General features: G+C 50.0%; 1 non-coding gene across 1 annotated transcript; it reads left to right on the top strand.

Moving 5' to 3' along the window:
- Nucleotides 1-3,591: 3,591 nt before the first annotated feature.
- Nucleotides 3,592-3,777, top strand: LOC124974166 (small Cajal body-specific RNA 16). Its single transcript, XR_007106755.1, has one exon. It is a non-coding gene; the product is annotated as a small Cajal body-specific RNA 16 (non-coding RNA).
- The last annotated feature ends 2,535 nt before the right edge of the window (nucleotides 3,778-6,312 follow it).

Raw genomic sequence — 6,312 nt, 5'->3', positions numbered from 1 at the left:
ACTCTCAAATGTCAACATGCCTCAGTGTGACTTTTAGCAGTGAGCCTGGTGCTGATGACACTGAACTGGTGACTCTGCAGGCCCTCCGGGGAATATTTACCTAGCACCTTCTCTTTATGGGGCCCTGCACTGAGTACAGGGGATGAGAATATCATAAGACCTAAATGGCAGGGTCAAACACAGTCCCTGCAGCCCTGGGGAGGGACAGCAGGGGAGGCAGAGTGGGGAGTGGGCCCATGGCTGGGTGTAGGGTGCTGAGGGAGCTGGAGGAAGGAGCACCCTACTCTCCCTAAGCAGTGGCCAAATGACCATTCTCAAAAATTGAAAGCATGACTCTCAGATACAAAATGAATACATGTAAATAGATTTTTTCATCTTGTGAATTAATAAGGAAGCCAATGAGATGTTAAGACCAGTGGGAAGGAGATGTGGAAAATCAGCCATCTGCACAGGCAATCAGGAAGGCTGGGACCTTTCATCCCTCTGATGTTCTTTGTGTGTGTATGTTGGGACCAAAACTGGCATCAGATTTTATTGAGAAAACAAGAAAAGGGGTTGGACTCGGGCTCCTCAGGAGGCTTAGTTAAGTTTGAGGCCAGCCCAGCAACTTCCAATTGAAAAAAACACCTAATTGAAAAAAGAAAAAGGAAGACTATTGTGTCTCTGTGGGGAGAGATCCTTTTGCATATTCATGGACCAGAACTCTTCCATTACAGCTTAGCTCCTCCTGTAGCTGAGCTGCAAAGAGCCTCATAATAGACTATCAAAGGTACAGAACCCCAATAACAGTCAACTCCTGAAACACAGCCCCCCACTGCAAGCCTTCCCAGAGTCTCTTTTGCCCATTCATGAGTTTTGGACAACTTCTCTTGATGGGGACTATCTTGGCTTGTTCATAGCTGCACATCTTCTAGGGTACCTCTAAACCTGCATACTGGATCACTGGATCACCCAGGGTGCTTTCAAACATCCTGATTCCCAAGTCATATCCCAGACCCATAAAAATCACAATTTCCATGGTTGGTGTCTGCTTTCAGTATCTTTAAAAATTCCCAGGTGATTCTGATGTGCCATCAAAGATGAGAGCTGCTGTTCTGAGGACATCTGTATTAGTCTACTTTCTGTTGCTGTAACAGAGTACCTGAGACTGGATACTTTATAAAGAAAAAAGTTTCAACAGGCTCACAGCTGTAGGGGTTCAAGAGCAGGGCACCAGAATCTGTTTGGCTCTGGTGAGGACCTCATGACCAATAGTGTCAAAAAAGCAGGAGCAGGTGTGAGAGTGGGAAGAAGGCATGCATGGAAGAGGGAGTCATGGGAGATGCCAGGCTCCCTTCAGAGGGCAGTGCCTCCAGTGATCAATCACCTTCCACTAGGCTCCACCTCTACCAGTGCAACACCTCTCAGCACTGCCACAGGAGGATCAAGCTGTGGGAGACAAGCCCTGATCTGCAGGCTGCCTGCCCCCATCTCCCTCCTTCTCCCTCTCTCATGCCTTGGTTCATGGTACTCCAGCTTCCTGGAGCTCCTCAAATTTGCCTCCTAATTTGTAGAAGTGGCTAAATGGGGGTGGCCTGGGACAACTCCTCTCCCAAAGCCCCTTCCTCCCAGGAGAAGGCATCTTTTGAAAGGGTTTTGCTCCAGGACAGGGAAAGAGCCCACAGTTTGAGAGAAGTAAATGAGAGGAAATCTACATTCTCAGAAAATTGGATCCAGGTTGTCCTGCAGAGTGACAGGAATCAGAGACCTCTTAAAAACTCCTGGCAAAATAAATAGTAAGGAGCTAGCTGCCACCTGAAGCTCATGGGAACCAAGATGTGGGAAGGTTGCCCATAAATCCAGGCACTGGGGGTTCAGCCTCAAGCTGCATTCTTCTTCAGGAAGTGCAATGGACAGCATCTGCTTTCAGGGGCCAGGTCTGGTCAGTCCCTGGAGAGCAGCAGTCACAATACCCTTCCAGCCCTACCCCAGAAGAGCAGCCTCAGGGAACTGGGCTGGGTAACTGGTTTGGGTCATCAAGGAAACTGGCCAGCATTTCAGGCAGCCAAAACCCTGAGCAAGCTGATGGGCCCTGAGGTGAGGGGAACTGAGGGGAAGGAGGCCAATCAGATAGGGTCAGAATAGGAAGCTATGGCTGAATTGGAGTGTGGCCTCTGAGGGGACATGAAGGACATCACTGAGTCCAGCATATGGTGGGGCAGCTGGGAAACTGGAAGCTTAAAACCCTCACCTATTCCTTGTTTTCAGGGTGAACTCAAGCAGGTTGCTTAGCCTTTTGGCCTGTAATGAATGATAAGCAAGCGCAAGATCAGCTAACTCGCAGGGTGCTCTGAGGGTAAATGAGGCGACCTTGCAAGCTGTGACCTCCAGGCAGACCCTCCCTTGCTTTGCAACAGAATTTAGGGCTTGCTTCACCACTGAACCCTGAGGGAGGGAGGACACTCAGCCACTTAGGGCCACAGGGCTTTGCCAGAGCCCTCCCAGACCCCCTTGTGATGGGCTGACAGATCTGACTCCATGAGAATGTTATAGGCCAGACTCAAAGGGAAATGACTTAACAGACTCCATTTTGCTCTGAGACTCCATGTTATGTAGGAAATAAACTTCTCCCATGGGAATACCACACCTCTGTGCCCATCATCAGTTACATAGTGTGACATGTTTAATAATACAGAATAATTACTATGTAAAGAAAAATTGCTCTCTTTTGATTTCTATTGCTCCTAAACAATGTACCATGTGAACAGTGTTTGTGTGGATGTTAGTAACCATTCTTTAGTTTGTACCTAGGTAAGGGTCATTCTGACCCACTTCCCCCTCTGTCGATGATCTCATGATGTTAATGTGTAATTTGAAATCATAGCAACAGACACTTACAATTAATGTGAATTTTGGTGGAAGAACACCTACAACCCTGTGGTCGGGGCTGTTCTCCCAATAGCCATTTTCTGGAGCATTGTGTGAGACAGTCAGCTGGGCGGCTTAATAAAGACTCTCAAAGTTGGACTTCTCAGTGGTGATAGGTCTGTTTCTAAGTTGCGCTCCATAACACCCTGAGCCACTCCACTAACAGGAATGAAGAACTCTCATGAAGAGGAGCAGAGACCCCCCAGCTGACCTTGCCTGTGCACTTCTGCTTCTCTGGGGGCTCCTCCTCCTCGTCATTATCATCATGATTTGGGAGTGAAGACACGTGAGGCAACTGGTTGGCGGGGGACATGCTCTAGCCTCCTGATGGCTGCAGTCCCCTCTGCCACCCTCCTCCTGGGGCCCCTGCCACTCGTGGCTCCCCAAAGAACTGGAATCGAGGGGCCGCACCCCTCCCAGTCGCTGGGGCCTGTACAGCGCCCCAGAAGTGGGCGCGGGGCAGAGAGGGCTGCTGGAGTGTGTGAGCATCCACGGGACCGTCCTCCTAGACCTTTGCTTTGCTCTTCCCCAGGGTTTCCGCAGAAAGTGAGAAACATCCAGCCCCAGGCGGTGCGGCAAAGGCATGCAGCGAGTCCTCCCTCCTCTGCTGAGCATTTTCAAAAAGTGACCTCTGCTTGGGTAAAGTAGGTGCGTGCAGTGTGGGGACAGTGTGTCCGAAGGGGGATGGTCTGGGGAAAGGCGCCTGTGTGGTTGCACTTTCCCCGTGGACTGTGCAGCCGGTACCAGGCAGCCCCACCCTGACCTAGAGTGAATCCCCCGGGGGAGTCTTCCCTGGGGTTTGAATTTGCAATAACAGGTGTGACCATTCTAGCAGCAGCTTGATGATCATGTATGACACTGCAAGGAGGTCCTAGCCCAGGGGAGGAAGCTGTAGTTGATTTGGGAGAGCAAGTAGTTTTCAAAACCATGGGCCATGAAGTCATTTGTTTCTTGGAACCGTTTACTGATATTTTGACCAGGCACCATGGGGAAGTTTGGGGGATACAAAGATAAAGCAGTCAAGACTTTTCTCAGGGAGCTGCAGGCCATTGGGGAAATGAAGTTAAATTATCGCACTTAGAAGGGTGGAGTTCCTGGGGCATCATGGCACACACCTGTCATCCCAGTTACTGGGAGGTTGAGGCTGGAGGATTGGAAGTTCAAGGCCAGCCTGGGCAATTAAGGAAGATCTTGTCTCAAATAATAAAAATAATCTGCAGGTGTAGCTCAGTGGTAGAGCATCCCTGGGTTCATTCCCTAGTACCTGGTGGAAAAAAAAGAGATGGCTAATTTAAGCCAAGGTTCTGATGGAAAGCACCATGTATCCCAAGGAGCCTGATGGAGGTTGGAAAGCATTTCTGAGGATGAGACTTGAACTGGACTTTGCGTAAGTAGGACTTTGCTCAGAAAGCAAGTGTGTGCAAAGGCCTGGTGGCCTAGCCAGTGTGATTGGAGGAGGAAATGGAAGAAAACCATCTTAGCCCAGAAAGCAAGCAAAGCCAAAAAGGTGCAGAAGAGCCAGACCACACAGGGTCTTGTGGCTCAGTGAAGATTTTGGTCTGTCCTTAGAATAGTGGGATACTATTATGTGTTTTAAACAAAAGGAAGGTGTGTGTAAATCTTTAATTTCAAAAGATCACTGGGTCCAGAGCAGTGCTGTTCAACAGGGCTTTCTGCAATAATGGGCATTGTTTAGGCTGTCTAGAGCAGCCACTAGCCACATGTGGCCAGTAAGCATTTGCTGTGTGACTGGTGTGACTGAGGAAACAGATTTCTTAACTTTGGTGTAAAGTATGCCTGATGGCTGCTGTAACCTAGCCCACTTGGACAGGGAATGGTGACCCTCACTATGGCTTCAGGCACACAGGTATTCTTGCATCTCCTGCACCTTGTCTCTTCATAGACAGAGATGCTTCCAGTTCCAGGGGCTTCCTCTTTCTTTCCCTTTAACATATCAAATATAGGCAGTAACTGTTGGTGGAACTGTTAGTATTTTCTTTCTTGGCTAGATTTTCACCTGCTCCTTCTTGAAGCAGCTTCATCCTTCCCCTTGTTGCCTGTTTGGTTGTCAGCCCAGGTTGCGAGGTGACATTTTCAGCATGGCATTGTGTCACATGCCTTGGAGGGGGTATAAAGTAAAGAGTAGTCCTGGTGGTGGAGCACATGCTCGGTGTGCAGGCAATCCTGAGTTGAGGGGCTTGGAGTCTGGTGAGGTGGACATCAGTAAGTATGTGGGACAGTAGGCAGGAGCATTTTTAATGGGAACTGGTAGGAGGTCAAGGCCATTCTTAACTGAGGAAACAAAGGCAGGAAGTGAGAGTGTGCATGGAGGTAGGGAAACTAGTGCTTGTGCTGGGCTGGGGAAATGCATGGCCTCAGAGGGGAAGGAAAACAAGTTGGGAATATGTGGCAGGGGCTTTGCCAGGCAGACTCAGACTGGTTGTGGCTTTGTGACCAGCAGGTCTCTGAGGAAAGAGCCACAGTTAAAGACTGGAGGGTGATGGTCAGGACACCACTATGATTACCTTGGGGTGGTAGGTGACCAGTTTTGTGTCAGCCAGATCCTTTAGACCTAGAAGAGAGGGGCAGGTGGAAGCAGGGTCCTCACGGGGCAGAAGCCCAGGGGACCATTTGCATTAAGTGTTCAGACTTGGTGAAGTAGAATGAGAACTGATGAGGTGTCCTTTCTTGCAGCTCAGCTTGCTGGATGAACACCTGATTATGGTCCTGCAGGTTCTGTGCTGGCATGAGCTGTTGTGGTTTAGGACCTCCAGGTTGGTTTGGTCTGGCTCTCACCTACATGTGTTGTGAATGGTGACCTGCTGAAGACTGTTGCATGTGGGTTTAAATAAACAGTGCGACCCCAGGGTGTCTCTTCACCCTCTGTGGTTTCCTTGTGGCTGACCGCGTGGGACAGGGTCTCCTGGCTGAGGTGCACACTGGGCACTGTTTCCAGCTGTTCCAGGGAGTGACTTGTACTCACCACCTATATAAGTCATTGGAACCCGTGGGTGGGTACTGGGACACTTCATCCCCCAGGAACATGAACTGTTGAGAGGTGATGATGTGCGTGGGGAGACAACCAAGGTTCCTGGCATCAGCTCCTGTGCTCCTGGGTGGTGTCAGCACCTCACTTTTGGTGGGAGTTGCTGGCAGGTGACTAGTCATGCTGTGTCACTCCATGGTTGCTGCCCCTGTTCCTCAGGTTCCTTCAACCCATGTGGGCCTCTTGCATTAGCTCGCTGACCAGGACCTGGATGTCACCTGGGGCACTTCCAGCCTTTTGTAGGGATGAGCAGCTTCCTTGTCTCCACCACTTTGTCCCTCTCCACCCCTGTCCCAGGAGTCCCAGCAAGACCAGAACCACAACCATTACATCCCTTCCTGTCCCCAGTCACACACACA

Source organism: Sciurus carolinensis, unplaced genomic scaffold (assembly GCF_902686445.1).
Source record: "Sciurus carolinensis unplaced genomic scaffold, mSciCar1.2, whole genome shotgun sequence".
Lineage (NCBI taxonomy): Eukaryota > Metazoa > Chordata > Mammalia > Rodentia > Sciuridae > Sciurus > Sciurus carolinensis.
Note: the sequence above shows the minus strand (reverse complement) of the source record. Positions and strands in the feature narration are given on the sequence as shown.